The sequence below is a fragment of the Triticum aestivum genome, chromosome 3B (assembly GCF_018294505.1).
Source record: "Triticum aestivum cultivar Chinese Spring chromosome 3B, IWGSC CS RefSeq v2.1, whole genome shotgun sequence".
NCBI lineage: Eukaryota > Viridiplantae > Streptophyta > Magnoliopsida > Poales > Poaceae > Triticum > Triticum aestivum.
Window position 1 is genome coordinate 379,832,987 of NC_057801.1, and position 19,947 is coordinate 379,852,933.

Here is a 19,947-nt window from a genome sequence, read left to right on the forward strand (position 1 = left end):
CCCGATCTGTGCGTCTAGGGCTAATGGTAACAGGAGGCAAGGGACAGGATGTTTTACCCAGGTTTGGGCCCTCTCGATGGAGGTACAACCCTACTTCCTGCTTGATTGATCTTGATGATATGAGTATTACAAGAGTTGATCTACCATGAGATCGTAGAGGCTAAACCCTAGAAGCTAGCCTATGATGATTATGATTGTGTCTCCAAGGACTAAACTCTCTGGTTTATATAGACACCGGAGGGGGCTAGAGTTTACACAGAGTCGGTTACAAAGAAGGAAATCTATTATCCGGATCGCCAAGCTTGTCTTCCACACAAAGGAGAGTCCCATCCGGACATGGGACGAAGTCTTGAGTCTTGTATCTTCACAGCCCAATAGTCCGGCCAAAGTATACAGTCCGGCCGTCCGGATACCCCCTAATCCAGGACTCCCTCAGTAGCCCCTGAACCAGGCTTCAATGATGATGAGTCCGGCGCGCAATTTGTCTTCGGCATTGCAAGGCGGGTTCCATCTCCGAATACTCCAAAGTATCTGTTGTAATGAACAGTGTCCGGCTTCCCATCAATGTTGTACTCCTCGGCATCTATGCTTCAATAATGGCCATCCCCACGTGTCGAGCGAATACGAGGAGTCGGGGCATTTTTGCATTTGCCACCCCGGTCCTGCAGGCAAACCATCTATTTGAAGGGACAGGGATTCTCAGATCCAAGCCTCACCTTCTTCCCTTGAGCGAGCATCCAACAGAGCGCTCCCGTGAAAGAATCATTCCAATATGGTCGGTCGCCGCAGCTCCTCCTCTCGCTCCCTCAGCTCTATGCCAGGTGATTGGGAAGAGTGTTCTGTTTCCCAAAGCCGTTTAATAAAGTTGCAGACCCAAGGATTTCTTCCACCGGCGTTCATGGTCCCCGTCCGAGCCGGACTAGCCACCTATAATGGCGGGCAGCAAGCGGAGAGATCTCCTAATCCATCCCCGGGGGAGCGAATATGCCTCATCCCACATCTGCTAAGAGGCGTCGAGTTTCCAATCCACCCAATCCTTCGCGGGCTCCTGGAGTTCTACGGCCTCTAGTTGCACAACTTCACCCCTACCTCTGTGCTGTATATCGCAGGATATGTCGCCATTTGTGAATTATTCCTGGGCTGTGAGGCTCACTTCAGGTTATGGAAGAAGTTGTTCTGCCTCGTCCCTCGCAACCAGGGGGAATCCATATGTCAAGTGGGAGGAGCCAAAATATGGTGCGTCGCCGAGACCGGATACCTGTCCGGTACTCCCAAGAAGGCACCTGAAAACTGGCCGTCGGAGTGGTTTTATGTTGATGACGTTCCCCCTTCCGGAACCAGTCCGGACGGGCCTCCCGGAGTTCAATAATGCTCCACCGATGTCATGCCGAAGGTTGAGCCCTCAGGGCCCCCAAGAGGAGGATACCAGAGAAGTACACTTCCTGATGAGCAGGATAAAGATACTGGCCAAATCAGGGCTGACAATAGTCGAGGTCATAGCAATATGCATAATGTGAGGGGTGCAGCCACTTCAATATTGGGGAAAGCCAATTGTGGCACTACAACGGGGGAGATGATGCCACCCGCTGTGGTCGTAAAGATCCGGACTCCGCCACTGCTCTGGCAAGAATACTGTCCGATTTGTACAAAGGGGAAGAAGAAGAATTCCTTCGTATTAAACCGCGGGATGGATTTCCATGTACAACCCCCCAAGCTAGGTAAGTCGTCACACTTTCCCCCGCTCCATTCATTATGGCATATTTCATCACAATTATTTACCTCGATATTTCTGAGAAGGAACTGAGGAGGGCCGTGGAAGGATTCAACAGCCCCTCCCCGCAACCAGAGGACCCTAGAAGGGCCTTCGATCTAGGACTCAAACAAGATCCGGATATTACTGTGGAGCTTGTCAACGGGACATTTTATCAGGCCAGCTGCGATGGCGCCTTGGTGGCTATTACCGCCGTCTATCCCGGACTGCTACCTGCATCGTGTGTAAGCAAAGTCGAAACCTTATCCTCTGAAGAGGATTCCTTTCTGATATCATTCCTTATGCATCACATATCGTATTTTTATAGAGACGACCATCGGAACGCGGCGGCGAGCCCCTGGGGGCTCATCGACAAAGGGCGTCCGGGTCAGGCAGGCTTAAGAGGAAGGCGGTTAGGGCCGAAACACTGTTACAGAGGTATGGTAAAAACCTGCTCTGTGATTATTGTGTTTGAAATGTAATAGCATCCTTCGTGTTCCAGCAGAAAGAGGAGTCGCCGGACTATATCCAGAGATCCTGCCGATCACGCCTCCACGAGTCGGATTCCAGAACCAGCTTCGAGAGAGGAGGCCGATGCGGGGCCGATGCCGAATTGTCCTCCGACAAAGGATGTGGATATGCTTTCCGCCACAAATTCCGAAGTGGAGAGTGCTATGAATCACCGGTGCCGACGGGCTGTACTTCGGAACAGCATCTTTTCCGAAGAGGCATTTAATGCTTTCAATTCGGGAGACGCATACATTCGAGCTGCTCAAGGCGGGCTCGCCCGAGCGACGGACCAATATGCAAAAGATATACGGGTAAGGAAATTCGATAAGCATGTATAGCAGTAGCCCCTGAGACTTGAAACGGTTGGGATAACTGATTTAAGGATCGTTTTATGTATAGTTTCTTGTAGATAAAAATACCCAATTGTCTTGAGAGCTGGAGGAGTGCAAGACCCAGCTGAGGGCCGCGGTTGCCGAACTAGAGGAATCCCAGAAGGCCTCATCTGGTAACATTTGTCTCAATAGATAAATTTTAAAGGAATGCACCAGTTAGCAATTGGCTTGGTTCATAAGTCTAACAGAAAATTCTGCAGACAATCCTCGGACGAATCCGGAGATCGTAAAAGATAGCGAGTCGCATCTCCAAAGACATCTGAAGGCTGGCGAGTGTGTGCTTACGCAGGTTAGGCAGGAGAAGAACAATATCCAAGATGCCAATGTCCGGCTGGGCGTCAAATTATCAGATGTTCGAGCTCAGCTGGTGGACTCCGTGAAGGAGAACAGAAGGCTTCGTTGCGGCATCTATGGTAAGTGCTTAAGCGAACTGCAGTACAGTTCGGCAAGGAAGCATATTAAAAGAGTTTATATCTGTAGGTATGTTGACGGGCCATCCTGAAGACGAGATGCCCGCGTCCGCAGGAGATTTACTGCAGAACCTCTCACAGCTGCACGAGCGAGTTCGGCAGGTGATCCAGGGTATTGCCCAGGCCTTGTGGCCATCCACTTCCCTGCCAAGAGGCATGGGGGAGCTCGTGGATGTGCTCCAAGGAGCACGGCGGCGCTTCCAGTTGTGGAAGATGTCAGCCTGCCAACAAGGTGCAAGGGAAGCCTGGGCCATGGTGAAGACGCGCTACACCAAGCTCGACCCCAACCATATGGCCAAATTCGGACCGGCGGGGCCAGATGGGCAAGAAATTCCCGTGAGTCTGGTGTATGACCAGGCAGCATTAGCCGCAAAGTATTCCCAATAGGATTGCAAGCTAGATAGCCTGTTGGACGGTATAGAGGAAGAATATAGTCAGTCCAATTGACTATGTAATTCAATGGACATATGTGGTCCCTAGCCGGATGAAAAATCATTTGTCATGGCGGACCTTTTTGCTTCAGCCCCTGGATCTGACAGTCCGGGGTGTATCTGAATACCCTCTCAGTTATGCAGAACCAGGGTATGCGTGGAAACCAGGCGTAGGGGTCATAAGTGCTTGAGTAGACAAGTACCCAACTAGTTAGGTTATATTACATGGGTAGTAAGAAACATCTTCCAGGGAGAATAGTTCCGTTAGGGGTTCCTTTCCCTTGGTATGCATGCATCAATTTACATGTCCGGACTGCGATCGAAACGCAGGATACAAAACTTCTGGGGATTTCACGTTGTAATAAACGAAAGAAACATCTTTTGTTCGCTGACCGAATATTCCCTTAAGAACGCTAGCTTTCGGCTTCACCCAGTCTGTGGTACACATCCGGCTAAACCGGCAGTAACAATCGCAAAGGTGCTCCCCTTATGCCCTAGCCAAATTAACATGAACGTAGGGCATAAACACAAGAGCCAGGCAACCCAGCATGGCCACATCTTAAGTCATCTCGATGCATATAATGGTGAAGAAAAAGCACATATGGAAAAAGAAAGCCTATGTGATAGGCAAGAAGCCAGGAAAGTAATTATATTTAGCTTCCGTATAGGAAGCCCCCAGGTATGGTTTACACACATAGTGCGGCCGGAGTGATCCGAGCATCCGCACTGTATTCAGTACTTTGTGTGAAGAAGGGAAAAAAGGGCGAGAAAGGGAAAAAAGGGGAGGATCATAATTAAAAGAGCGGGGGTAAGGAGACGAACATTGGGTTCAGCACTAGGCGTAGAATCTCCGGAGTCTGGCCGCGTTCCATGGGTTCGGCTCGAGTCTGTTATCGGATGCATTACACAGGCGGTACGCTCCTCCGTTGAGAACTTTATCAATAATGAAGGGACCCTCCCACTTAGGTTTGAGCTTGTCCTTCTTCTTCTCTGGTAGGCGCAGAACAAGTTCGCCAATATTATAAGTTTTGGCCCGCACTTCTTTGCTTTGATACCGTCGAGCCTGCTGCTGATAGAATGCGGAATGGGTTTTTGCGATGTCGCGCTCCTCCTCGAGGGCATCTAAGTTGTCTTGCCGATCTAACTCGGCTTCCTTTTCTTCGTACATGCGCACGCGAGGTGAGTCGTCGATTATATCGCGGGGTAGTACTGCTTCTGCGCCGTACACCATAAAAAATGGTGTGTATCCGGTGGTGCGATTCGGCGTGGTCCGCAGCCCGCAGAGTATGCAGTCGAGCTCCTCGACCCAGCGCGTGTCCGATTCCTTCAGGGACCGCACTAGTCTGGGTTTGATGCCGCTCATGATGAGACCGTTTGCACGTTCGACCTGGCCGTTTGTTTGGGGATGGTAGACGGAGGCGTAATCGAGCTTAATGCCCATGTTGCCGCACCAAGTTTTCACTTCATTGGTTGTGAAGTTTCAGCCATTGTCAGTGATGATGCTGTGGGGGACACCGTAACAGTGTACAACCCCGGATATGAAGTCTATCACTGGTCTGGATTCGGCCGTTTTAACTGGTTTGGCTTCTATCCATTTCGTGAACTTGTCCACCATGACCAATAAGTGTTTTTTCTTATGGCTTCCCCCTTTAAGAGGTCCGACCATATCCAGCCACCAGACCATGAAGGGCCAAGTAATGGGGATTGTTTAGAGAGTGGTAGGGGGCATATGACTCTGATTGGCAAAGAGGTGGCAACCGACGCAGTGTTGGACAAGGTCCTGTGCGTCTGCTCGGGCTCTCGGCCAATAAAAGCCTGTACGGAAGGCCTTGCTTACAAGTGCCCGAGCCGCAGCGTGGTGCTCACCGAGTCCTGCATGGATTTCAGCCAAGAGCTGCCGCCCTTCCTCTTGGGAGATGCATCTTTGGAGCACTCCGCTCGCACTCTTCTTATAGAGTTCTCCCTCATGTACTTTGTAGGCCTTGGAACGCCGCACAATACAGCGTGCTTCATTTTGGTCCTCGGGGAGCTCCTGCCTATTTAGGTAGGCCAAGAAAGGCTCGGTCCATGAGGCGATTACAGCCATGATTTCGTGGGCCGAAGGTGTTATTTCGATGGCGGAGCCTCCGATTACGTCAGATGGTTCGGAATCTGTGGTTGTATTCGGATCCGGACTAGTATTGCCGGGATCCCCTTCCCATACCACGGATGGCTTGAACAGCCTTTCCAGGAATATATTGGGTGGGACAGGGTCACGTTTGGTGCCGATGCGGGCGAGGATATCCGCCGCTTGATTGTTTTCTTGAGCCACATGGTGGAATTCGAGCCCCTCGAACCGAGCTGACATTTTGAGGACGACATTATGGTAGGCCGCCATTTTCGGATCTTTGGCATCAAAATCTCCGTTTATTTGTGATATTGCGAGTTTTGAATCCCCGCGCACCTCCAGGCGTTGAATGCCCATAGAGACTGCCATCCGATGACCATGCAACAGAGCCTCGTATTCGGCTGCGTTGTTGGTGTCTGTGTATAATATTTGGAGTACGTATTGGACCGTGTCTCCGGTGGGGGAAGTCAGGACTACACCTGCTCCCAATCCGGCCAGCATTTTAGAGCCATCGAAGTGCATGATCCAGTTAGAGTATGCGTCGTACTCTTTAGGGAGTTTGGCTTCTGTCCATTCGGCAACAAAGTCAGCCAATACTTGCGACTTAATGGCCCGCCGTGGTTTGTATGTTATGTCGAACGGGAGGAGCTCAATGGCCAATTTAGCAATCCGTCCCGTAGCGTCGCGGTTGTTTATTATGTCGTTCAGTGGTACTTTGGAGGCCACCGTAATCGAACACTCCTGGAAGTAGTGTCGTAGATTCCGGGATGCCATGAAGACCGTGTATGCTATCTTTTGATAGTGTGGGTATTGGGATTTGCATGGGGTGAGGACCGTGGACACGCAATATACCAGCTTTTGGAGCGGGAATTTGTATCCGTCTGCTTCTCGTTCGACGACGAGCGCTGCACTTACAACTTGATGTGTTGCAGCTATGTACAATAGCATAGGTTTGCCAATATTTGGCACTGTCAGGACTGGATTACTGGCCAATAAGGTCTTTATTTCATCCAGTCCGGCCGCGGCTGCATCCGTCCACACAAAGTGTTCGGTGCGTCGAAGAAGTCAGTAGAGGGGTAGTGCCTTTTCTCCTAATCGGGAGATAAAGCGGCTTAAGACAGCCACGCATCCAGCTAGTTTCTAGATATGTTTGAGGTCTGTTGGGATAGCCAACTGCGACAGTGCTCGGATTTTTGCCGGATTTGCTTCAATTTCTCTATTGGAAACAATGAAGCCGAGCAACTTCCCGGAGGGTACGCCGAAAACACATTTTTCCGGGTTTAGCTTGATGTCGTATGTTCGGAGGTTATCGAACGTAAGCCTCAAGTCATTTATTAGGGTTTCGACGTGTCTTGTTTTTAAGACCACATCGACCACATATGCCTCCACTGGTTTGTCGATTTGCTTCTCCAGGCATGTTTGAATCATGCGTTGATAGGTTGCGCAGGCATTTTTAAGCTCGAAAGGCATAGTGTTGAAGCAGAAAGGACCATATGGCGTTATGAAGGCCGTTGCGGCTTGGTCGCACTCTGCCATCTTTATTTGATGGTATCCAGAGTATGCGTCGATGAAACATAGTGAATCGTGTCCTGCGGTGTCGTCGATGATTTGGTCGATGCGAGGGAGGGGGAAGGGATCCTTGGGGCAAGCCTTGTTGAGGTCTTTGAAATTGACGCATAGGCGCCAGGATTTGTCCTTCTTTGGTACCATTACCAGATTTGCCAGCCAATATGGATGCTTGATATCTCTGATGAATCCGGCCTCAAGTAGCTTGGCTAGCTCTTCTCCCATGGCTTGTCGTTTAGGCTCTGAGAAGTGCCTAAGAGTCTGTTTGACTGGCTTGTATCCTTTCAGTATATTCAGGCTGTGTTCGGCCAGCCTGCGTGGGATGCCCGACATGTCCGAAGGATGCCAGGAGAAAATGTGCCAATTCTCGTGTAGGAAGTCTTGTAGTGTGGCGTCCATTGCGGGGCTCAACTGTGTCCCGATGGAAGCTGTCTTTGTGGGGTCCGCGGGATGGACCTGGAATTTGACTATCTCGTTTGCGGGTTTAAATGAGGTGGACCCGGGTCTTTTGTCAAGTATCACGTCCTCCCTGTCCACTGTGGCGTGCACCGTTGTTAGTTCTTCGGCCGCTAGGGCTTCGGATAATGCTTCCAGGGCTAGTGCTGCAGTTTTATTTTCAGCGCAGAGTGCAACGTCCGGATCACTAGCTAGAGTGATGATTCCATTGGGTCCGGGCATTTTAAGCTTCATGTACCCGTAATGGGGTATAGCTTGAAAACTCGTGAATGCGTCCTGCCCTAAAAGGGTGTGGTATCCGCTGCTGAAGGGAGCCACTTGGAATGTAATTTCTTCGGACCTATAATTCTCCGGGGTGCCGAATACCACATCGAGTGTGATTTTTCCCGCACACCGTGCCTCCCGACTAGGGATGATTCCCCTGAAGGTTGTGCCGCTTTGCTCAATGCGGCTTTTATCAATTTCCATCCTGTTGAGTGTTTCTTCATAGATCAAGTTTAATCCGCTTCCGCCGTCCAGGAGTACTTTAGTGAGCCGAAAACCGTCAACGATTGGGCTAAGGACCAAAGCGGCTGGTGCCCGGACTGTCTGGAATTGAGGTTCGTCACTGGAACTGAAGGTTATAGCAGTGTCACTCCACGGGTTTATGTTTGCCACGTGGCAGATTTCAGCGAAATTCCAATGAGCTTGCTTGCGCCTATTATTTGAGGCGAAAGTCTCGAAGACTGTCAGTATCGCATTGTTGTCTTCGGCGGGATGTTGCTCTGCTTTATGGTTTACAGGAAGATCTTTGCCGCTCTTTGCTACCTGCCGGAGTATCCAGCATGCTCTAAGGCTATGCGTTGGCGTAGTCTTCGGCGTGCTGTGGAGTTTGCATGGCCCGTTGAGCCACTCTTCCAATACGGTTCCATGCCCTGGGGTGGGCTTTGGTTTCTTGGGAATTGGATCAGGTAACTTACGAGAGTTCACCCGTTTAGCTCGGACAAAGGTTTTAGTGAGAGCCGGATTATCCCAAAATTATGTTTGGGTTTTCCAGGCGCTTTCCATCGCACAGTACTTCTGTACTATGGTTGTTAAGTTAGCAAAGTGTACTATGTCACGGCGACTTATAGCATTAAGGATCCCTTTGTTCGTGCAGTTTTTGCGGAAAAGTGAGATTGCTTCTTCCTCACGATAGTCCTTAACCCTGTTTAGCACAAGGAGGAATCTGGCCCAGTAGCGATGTACTGTCTCTTGGGGCTCTTGTCTGATATGGGAGAGACGGTTTAAGTCTGGGTGGGTGGGTGTAGCTGAATCTGGATTCTGATCCGATCTAACGCCCAGGGGCAGAGGAGCTTCCGGGCTCGACAGCTCGAGATCCGGGGTGCTGCCCGATTTTTCCGGCCCAATACCCGATTCTAAGTCCGGGGTCTGGGTCATGTCCTCCCCCGAGCTGGTATCCGTCTCAGATAGCTCGGTAATCCAGACATAATTCGTTCTCAAAGTAGAGGGATAATCCATGTGTGGCTCTTCCACTACCGCTATCTCGTGGGTGACCGGTGGGGTTTTAATATCCCTCTGGTCGGGTTTAAGCCCAATCCGATCATAGTCTGTAGCAACTCCCAAAGCGGCGATGCGATCCAAGAGCTCATTAAGGGAGGAGAGCTCTATTGGATTCATCTGTTCAGCGAGTTCCGAATTGATGTGGAGGCTGTTTTTGATGACCTTAGAGGTCATCATCGGCGCAGAAGCCGATCGGGCGGCCATGACGAAGCCGCCTAGTCGGAGAGTTTGGCCTACCGCCGGTGCTCCCCTAGAGGTGATGTTGTCCTCGACAACGAGACGCGCCATCAAGCCTTGCAGCGATGACACAGAGGAACTCTCAATGAAAGCACCAATGTCGGTGTGAAAACCGGCGGATCTCGGGTAGGGGGTCCTGATCTGTGCGTCTAAGGCTAATGGTAACAGGAGGCAAGGGACACGATGTTTTACCCAGGTTCGGGCCCTCTCGATGGAGGTAAAACCCTACTTCCTGCTTGATTGATCTTGATGATATGAGTATTACAAGAGTTGATCTACCACGATATCATAGAGGCTAAACCCTAGAAGCTAGCCTATGATGATTATGATTGTGTCTCTAAGGACTAAACCCTCTGGTTTATATAGACACCGGAGGGGGCTAGGGTTTACACAGAGTCGGTTACAAAGAAGGAAATCTATTATCCGGATCGCCAAGCTTGTCTTCCACGCAAAGGAGAGTCCCATCCGGACACGGGGCGAAGTCTTGAGTCTTGTATCTTCATGGTCCAACAGTCCGGACAAAGTATACAGTTTGGCTATCCGGATACCCCCTAATCCAGGACTCCCTCAGGTACCAAAGTAATCCAGGAGAGGATCATAGGACAGCGGCCAAGAACATCCTGAAGTACCTGAAAAGGACCAAGGATATGTTTCTCGTTTATGGACGTGACAAAGAACTCGTCGTAAATGGTTACGCCGATGCTAGTTTTGACACTGATCCGGATGACTCTATGTCAAAAATTGGATACGTATTTGTTTTGAATGGTGGAGCTATCAGTTGGTGTAGTTCCAAGCAAAGCATTGTGGCGGGATCTACGTGTGAAGCGGAGTACATAGCTACTTCTGAAGCAGCAAATGAAGGAGTCTGGATGAAGGAGTTCATATCCGATCTAGGTGTAATAACTAGTGCATCGGTTCCAATGAAAATCTTTTGTGACAATACTGGAGCAATTGCCTTAGCGAAGGAATCCAGCACAAAAGAACCAAACACATCAATAGACCCTTCAACTCCATCCGTGATCAAGTCAAGGAGGGAGACATAGAGATTTGCAAAATACAAACGGGTCTGAATATAGGAGACCCGTTGACTAAGCCTCTTCCACGAGCAAAACATGATCAGCTCCAAGACTCCATGGGTGTTAGAACCATTACAATGTAATCTAGATTATTGACTCTAGTGCAAGTAGGAGACTGAAGGAAATATGCCCTAGAGGCAATAATAAAGTTGTTATTTTATATTTCCTTATTTCATGATAAATGTTTATTATTCATGCTAATTGTATTAACCGGAAACTTGCTACATGTGTGGAAACATAGACAAATGCCGTGTTCCTAGCAAGCCTCTACTAGACTAGCTCGTTGATCAAAGATGGTTAATTTTCCTAACCATAGACATGTGTTGTCATTTGATAAACGGGATCACATCATTAGGATAATGATGTGATGGACAAGACCCATCTGTTAGCATAGCATATTGATCGTTCAGTTTTATTGCTATTGCTTTCTTCATGTCAAATACATATTCCTTCGACTATGAGATTATGCAACTCCCGGATACCAGAGGAATGCCTTGTGTGCTATCAAACGTCACAACATAACTGGGTGATTATAAAGATGCTCTACAGGTATCTTCGAAGGTGCTTGTTGGGTTGGCATAGATTGAGATTAGGATTTGTCACTCAGATTATTGGAGAGGTATCTCTGGGCCCTCTCGGTAATACACATCATAAGAAGCCTTGCAAGCAAAGTGACTAATGAGTTAGTTGCAGGATGATGTATTACGTAATGAGTAAAGAGACTTGCCAGTAATGAGATCGAACTAGGTATGACGATCGAATCTCAGGCAAGTAACATACCGATGACAAAGGGAACAATGTATGTTGTCATAATGGTTCGACCGGTAAAGATCTTCGGAGAATATCTGGGAGCCAATATGAGCATCTAGGTTCTGATGTTGGTTATTGAACGGAGAGGTGTCTCGGTCATGTCTACATAGTTCTCGACCCCGTAGGGTCCGCACGCTTAACTTTCCATGACGATATTGTATTATATGAGTTATGTGATTTAGTGACCGAATGTCGTTCAAAGTACCGGATGAGATCACGGACATGACGAGGAGTCTCAAAATGGTCGAGAGGTAAAATTTGATAATAGGACGATAGTATTCAGACACCGAAAGTGTTCTGGAAGGTACCGGGTACATATCAGAGTACTGGAGGGGTTACTGGAACCCCCGGGGGAAAGATATGGGCCATATGGGCCATAAGATGGGAGCACACCAGCCCACAACGGGTGCCCCCCCCCCATGGAAGGAGGCCGAGTGGGGGAATGGTAAGAGGGGGTTCATCCCCCCCTTTCCTTCTCTCCTTCCTCTTCTCTTTTCCCCATCCGGCAAATATGGAAGGGGGGAGGCCGAATTGGGGAGGACCCCAAGTAGGATTCCTCCTACTTGGGCGCACCCTTGCTGCTCCCCTACCCCTCACACCTATATATGTGGGGAGGGGGCGCCCAGAACACACAACATCAACTGTTAGCCGTATGCGGCACCCCCCCTCCATAGTTTACACCCTCGATCATATTGTCGCGGTGCTTAGGCGAAGCCCTACATGGATCGCTTAACCATCATTCTCACCACGCCGTTGTGCTGACGGAACTCATCTACTTCCTCAACATCTTGTTGGATCAAGAGGGTGAGGGACGTCATCGAGCTGAACATGTGCAGAACTCGGAGGTGTCGTACGCTTGATACTTGAACGGTCGGAGCTAGAAGAAGTTTGACTACATCAACTGCGTATTCAAAGGCTTCTGCTTTCAGTCTATGGGGGTACATAGATACACTCTCCCCCTCTCGTTGGTATGCATCTCCTAGATAGATCTTGCATGAGCGTAGGAATTTTTTTGAAATTGCATGCTACGTTCCCCAACACTTTACGTGGTCATGAGGTGATTACGATGGTGTCATTGATGATGGTTGATTATGAGGTGATATCGTTATGATCACGATGGTATTGTTGACATTGGTGATCTTGCGATGATCATGAAGGTAAGTAATATTGGTACCAATGATTGTTATGAGGTAACCTCCGAGAAACGAAGTTGGTCTCTGAGACCTTGAATATCAAACCCTTGCTCATGCTAGTGCTATTATCATCATGTTCATATCATGAGTAAGATGTTCATGCCATGCTCATCTCGTATTATTCTAGTTGTCTCATGATCATCATTGATTAACATGTAAATGTCGTGATGTTGTTTATCTTGATTGCTTTTGTTGTTGTGATCTTGCGAGTACATTCAAAGTACTCACCTGGTGTGTCATGCGAGATTGCAGGTGATGTCGTGATTGATTGCTCGTCGAGGATCCTAAGTTTGCGCGCTAGGATGCATACCATCTGGAGTCCCTGCAGAGTGGAGTGCATCACCATTCTAATTGTTCCGCTGCTAGAAGTTACTCCGCTACTAGGAGTTGTTCCGCTGCTAGCATAAAACTACTTGAGAAAGCATAGTGTCGCCATGCCGATGATACTTTGTATCATCAAAACCCTTGTATCTATATCATTTGTAATAAAGAGCTGATTTATTTTATACCAAGCAGTACCTTATTCCAGAAGACTTGATCTCTAGGCTGGAATACGGGGTGTTCTGGTCTCTTTGAGCCGGGGTGCCACAGGCTTTGGTATCAGAGCAGGTCTGGCTGTAGGACACCCTAGTCCGCCCGAGGATTAGAAACCGGTAGTATAGAGGCTAGTCGGTCTGGTACATTTGCTTGCTGCATTTGTTTGGTGCATATCATCCATATAGATTTATTATCTTATTGCTAACGGTTGATCTTGTGAATGTAGATGGCATTGGTTTCGATCCACTACTTGCACCTTCTAGCTTTGCATACCTGCTTCTCGATGTTTGGCATCATCTCTATCCCAGCGGAGTGATGCCATGGTACCAAGTGTTCGAGACACCATTTGCAGGATTGACGCTCAGGTATCGCGCCAATATATTTTCTTTAGCCACACCCATCGTTTCGGTGGTAGACATGTTTCTATCCCGGATCTTGCCATCCAACTCGACGCTTTGGCAACTCTTACTGGTCTTTGTTTCTAGGAAAGGGAAATTCTAGCAGACCCAGCTTTTCACCCATTCCCTGGACGAGTACGGTTTCCCTCAATCCGCTTGATGATGATGTGGCTGCGACGTTCGTGTCCTGCTACATGATCACCGAGTTCGTCCTCACCCCTAAGCCCGTCCATATGAAACTAGTGTTAAGCCACCACTTGGTGTAGCTCTATTTACACCAACCTCTCCACACATTGATTCACTTTCATGCACACCGCCACAACATGATAGATCGTAGTACTGGAGTTCTTGCGAGATTTGTGTGCTTAAGTAGGCATGCATATTAATGTGAATGGCTGTAAGATGTGATGTTTCTTGTATGTAATCTTGATGTCTTCTGTGCTTTTGTTTGAGTTTTTTCTTTAGCTTATTTCTTTGGGCCCTCAGTGTCACCGTATTTCCCCTAATTAAAGTTGCTCATCAACCGACACCAGACTCAAAGAATCAGTAAGGATTTCAAATATTTGGAAGCTCAAATAAACATTATGGAATTCTCAGCCAACTGCATTGTATTGGGAATATATAGTTTGAATGAAAATGACATCCTAGATGGATTATCAACATCAAGTTTACATTAGTGGTGCAATTTTCATAGCAGCAATGATTAAACCAACCAGAAGGCAAGTTGTGTGCAAGACCAACGGTATATTTTCAGTCAAAGGTATGGATCATATATGAAGTTTGGTTCCGTTTGAGTAAAATATGAAACATGTTATACCCAGAAGCAAGCTAGAATGGTCCATGTATCCAATACTCAGCAAAAAGGATAGTCCGAAAAATTCTTTTCATACAGGTACTCAACAATAGGAATATTAAGGTGGTATATGTATGGCATTTAGTCCACATATCACAGTTAGAAGCTTCTAGCATAAGAAGGTCCAGTCTTCCTTCGCAAGCTATCAGAGAAGCTTACAATGCAAGATTCCTCGGTCTTCCTCAGTAAGATATGTGGATGACTGATGACCCACAAGTATATGGGATCAATTGTAGCCTTTTCGATAAGTAAGAGTGTCGAACCCAACGAGGAGCATAAGGAAATGACAAGTGGTTTTCAGGAAGGTAATGTCTGCAAATGCTGAAATTGTAAGTAACAGAGTAGTTTGATAGCAAGATAATTTGTAACGAGCAAGTAACGGTAGTAGCAACAAAAGTGCAGCAAGATACCCCAATCCTTTTGAGGAAAAGGACAGGCCAAAACGGTCTCTTATGATAAGCAAAGTGTTCTTGAGGGTACAAGGCAATTTCATCTAGTCACTTTCATCATGTTGGTTCGATTCGTGTTCACTACTTTGATAATTTGGTATGTGGGTTGACCGGTGCTTAGGTGTTGTTCTTACTTGAACAAACCTCCTACTTATGATTACCCCCCCCCCCCAAGCATCTGCAACTACGAGAAATGTATTAAGAATAAATTCTAACCATAGCATTAAACTTTTGGATCCAATCGGTCCCTTACGGAATAGCGCATAAATTAGGGTTTAAGCTTCTATCACTCTTGCAACCCATCATGTAATAACTACTCCACAATTCATTCCCTTAGGCCAAAATATAGTGAAGTGTCATGTAGTCGACGTTCAGATGACACCACTAAGAGAATCACAACATACATATCATCAAAATATCGAACACATATGAAGTTCACATGATTACTTGCAACATGATTTCTCCCATGACCTCAAGAACAAAAGTATCTACTCACAAATGATAATCATGCTCAAGATCTGAGGGGTATTAAATAGCATAATGGATCTGAACATATAATCTTCCACCAAATAAACCATATAGTAATCAACTACAAGATGTAATCGACACTACTAGTCACCCACAAGCACCAATCTGTAGTTCCAGTACAAAGATTGAACACAAGGGATGAACTAGGGTTTGAGAGGAGTTGGTGTTGTTGAATATGTTGATGGAGATAGCCCTCCCCAAGATGGGAGAGTTGTTGGTGATGATGATGATGATGATTTCCCCCTCCGGGAGGGAAGTTCCCCCGGCGAAATCGCTCCGCCGGAGGGCAAAAGTGCTCCTGCCCAGGTTCCGCCTCGAGACGTCGGCGCTTCGTCCCGAAAGTCATCTCCTTATTTTTTTTCTAGGTCAAAATGACTTATGTACCAAAAGAGGGGCGCCGGAGGTGGGCCGAGGTGAGCATAACCCACCAGGGCGCGCCTGGGCTCCCTGCCGCACCCTGGTGAGTTGTGCCCACCTGGTGGGGCCCCTCCGGTACTTATTGGCTCCAAAAATCCTCATTTATTCCATAAGAAATCCTCGTGAAGTTTCAGCTCATTTGGAGTTGTGCAGAATACATAGCCTGGCGTAGCTTTTTCAGGTCCAGATTTCTAGCGGCTGGAATTCTCCCCCTTTGTGGGTACCTTGCATATTATGAGAGAAAAGGCATTAGAATTACTCCAAAAAGCATTATTATGCAATAAAACAACATAAATAACAGTAGGTAAACATGATGCAAAATGGACGTATCAATGACTTCATGTGCAAGATACTCAGTCTTCTTCAGTAAGCTACCGCAGAAAGCTTCCGGCATAAGGTACCGAAACTTCTCCAGTAAGCAACCAGGAGGAGAAGCTTCTGAAGCACGGTACCCAATATTTTTTAGCAAGTTGCCCTAGGAAAAGCTTCGAGCACAAGCTATTCAGTCTTCCTTAGCACGATACTCTTGATGGCTTCCAACACAAGCTATCCAGTCTTCCTCAGTACGACACTACAAACAGCTGGCAACATTGGTACACGATATAACCCCGTGATTGGCAGCATATGGCAATACATCCCGAGAATCAGATCCACAACAGTTTGTCAGAAGCAAAAATTAGTCAAGACACAAGTCTGCCTCGGGAATCAAACGCTCAGCTAAACAAACTTCCATATATATTGTGTGCATGTTGTCAAGTTCATGCAAGTCACCCGAATGATGATGCAAGCAAGGTAAAAATCCAACAACTACATGAGTTATGCAAGAGGAAGAAAGTTAGTTATACACTGCAGGAGATGAAAGGACCGACAAGCTGAAGTAAGACAACCTTGGAACAACAATCTTGGCGGTGGTCATCAAGGCCAACTTCCTCACACCCGCTGCTGTGATATCATTACCCTTTGTCGCTGTCTTGTATGATTGGCGACAACAATGAGCTCTATACAAGTACACGTGCACCTGGTATATTTCTTTTGACACGAGTCATGAACAAGGATAAGGTATGAATGCCGAATATTGCATCCATGGTCATCTGAAGAATTAAGGCTATATATATATATATATATATATATATATATATATATATATATATATATATATATGGCCAAGCTCGTTCAACAAAAGATTCAGAAAAAAAGAGAACAATAATGAAAGAGCAAGACCGGCAATACACGCATGATATTTCCTGCATGAACAACATGGTATAGATGTCCAAGATAGTTTCATTCCAAACCAATCACCATGAATATACACCCAAGGGGTCTATTCAGTTTGTACATCAAGGTAACTCATTTGTCCAACTGTATATGCTCAGAATTGTCAATAGCGGACATTCAAGTCTGTTAGGACAAATCAAAGATTCCTTAACCAGCTCAACAGCCTGACTTCAGCGACCGTGTTATAATATAGCATGACCTACTACCCACCTATGGGTATACCGACAGAATGAGTAATTAGAATGTTGAAAAATAACCCGGATCATGTGTCCTCACATATGGAAACCAGCGAAATGATTGCCTGCCGTGAGCAAGATTCTTTCGCCAGAACCGTGGTCCATCAAGATTCTGGATGCTATTGATATAAGGCCATACTCCTTGATACTGGCCACGGTGAGCGACAACCAAATCTTTGGTATGGATTCGACACTCGAGACAGTGGATCAAGCCAAGATAATCCAGAACTCATTGCAAGTAGTCAGATTCTGCCAAGAGAATGGTTATGATTCTCAGCATTGTTTTGAACCCGAAGGATATGCATCTATTTGAGCAATCCAAAGCAAGGAGTAAAAGATTTCATGCCCACCAAGAAGATTTGTTCACAACTTCATGGAATACTATGATTGCTGGATATAAGAATGACTCGTCAATTGAAATCACTCCTAGAAAGATGACATACACCAGTCATGATGATGTATCACCTAAGCTAGCTGACGTGAAAGAATTGGAGACAAAATAAGGATAAGCATACGAAGAAAGACTTGTCAGAGTGTGGATATGGTGAAGCAAACCACCCAGAGCAAGGTAATCAAATCATATGAAATTTCACGGGGGAACAACATACAATGGAAAAAAGGATACCCGAGTTGGAACCGGTTTCCTTAAGTCATATTCATACTTGCTCCCTAAGCAACCAAATCTGAAGGACGAGATTTTTCGTAATGGGGGTAGAGTTGTAACACCCTGATTTTTGGCCCTTTCTTTTCCTTTTGGATTTATTTGAATTTTTATTGGAAATTATTTTTATGTGGCTCTGTTGTCCTGAAATATGGGAAGATCTTCTCTTCTTCCCATCTCAAGTGGCTTGTCACTCTGAAATCTTTTCCAAGTTCATGTCATTTGCATCTTAGCCAAACCTCAATATTTATTTATTGGGAATATTCCTTTTTCTATTAAAGGAATAACCCTGTTTTCCCTAGGTTGTGAATAAACCTATATTTCTGCCTTGCTATTAATTCCCGAAAAATTCTCGTGAATCCTTCGGGTCATATCTTCCACAGATATGTCAAAACCCTTCCTTGCCTAGTTAAATAATAATTCAGGAATATTCACTTTCCTATTCTATCTTGAATGGAACTTTGTGAAGGAAGTGTCATTTATCTCTTCTTGATTGCTCCCACACTTTTTGAGCACTCTTTCATATCCAAATAAGAGCCACATGACAAAATTCAGCTCCATTTGCCTAGGAAACCTTCCTCAGCAAATTTCCAAAGTTTCTAACCTGATAGAAGCTTTGTGAAGGAAGTACTATCTAGGCTTATCCAAATGATTTGAAATATTGCCACACATTCCATATGCTCAAATCATACTTCTCCACAAAATTTGAGCCTCATTCAACCATATCCATGTGAGGACACCATCCAAGCTTTGGTTTTTGGTCATATTTTAACATTGTGAATCAACTATATTTTATATTGCTCCATAATTGCTGAAAATTTACCAGGACATGATCCTACCTATATAACATCCCTCCACCAAATTTAAGATCATTTCATATAGCCAATATTTCTCAATAAGTTTCCTAAGATTCTGTTTAGAGAGGGCCATTGTGAAGCAAGTACCATTTTGGTATGTCCAAATGGTATGAAATTTTTACAGTGCCTTCGTATGCCCAAATGATCATCCTACCCCAAATTTCAACTCAATCTAGTCATCTATGTGAGTGCCACTTCAACATTCACATTTCTGCCCAATGTGGTACTTTGCAAAGCAAGTGACACCTAGACCCCTCCATTTGAGCTGGTCTTTTGCCAAGATGATTACCTTAGTGGGTGACCAACACCAGCTAAAGCTTAGCACACCTCCCCAAGTGAGCCTTCCTCGGTACACCTCAAACACCTTGTTATCGAGTTGTGTTTGAGCAAGCTACAGTCACATCATGGGTCCCTTTCCTTGTCCCTTTGCTTGTTACAACCATCTAAAGGATGACCCACCTCCCAAACACGCTTTGGACGACCAGAGTGCATGGCATTGCCACGGTCACGCAGTGACCACGTGGATGGCATGCCAATGCCCGCGCTCTGTGCATTTGGGCCCTCTACCTCGTCCGTTTCCTTGAGCTCTCGACACCTAACCTTGTCCAGCAGCTTCGCCTAGTCCACGCGCTCACTCCCCAACCCTCTCCTCCTCCTCTTTCTTGTCCGATGTGCCACGGCAGCCACGTTTGGGGGCAGACCACGTCTGCTCCACTAATTTCTTCGTCCCCAAGCCTTCTAGAGCCTTCCCGTGGCGATATAGAGCATGCGCGAGACCTTCTGCAACCCACCGCCCCTCAGCCCTCTTCTATGAGCCTGGGAGCCCCTTCCCCCCCGCCATTGCAACCATGCCCGCCTCGTACTCCACTCAAATTCGATCAAGCCGCAGCTCTCCTTCCACTCCTCTTCCCTCTAGCCGAGCCACCAAAGCCAGGCGGAGCCCTGCCCATCCTCCATTGGTGCTAGTTCGACCCGTGGCCACATCTCCAAGTGCCACCCGTGGCCACCTCCTCCACATCAACGGACAGCTACCTCCGAGCCTGCCCGAGCCTCTCGGCGACCACCGTCGGGCACGTCGTGGAGCGGGGCATCTACCCCGGCCGCCGGCTCATTCCCTAGCACAGCGGAGCAGCGACAGCCGCGACAGCCGACGCCCCTGTCTCTTCCCCCCCCCATGAGGAAGAAGGAGAAGTCCA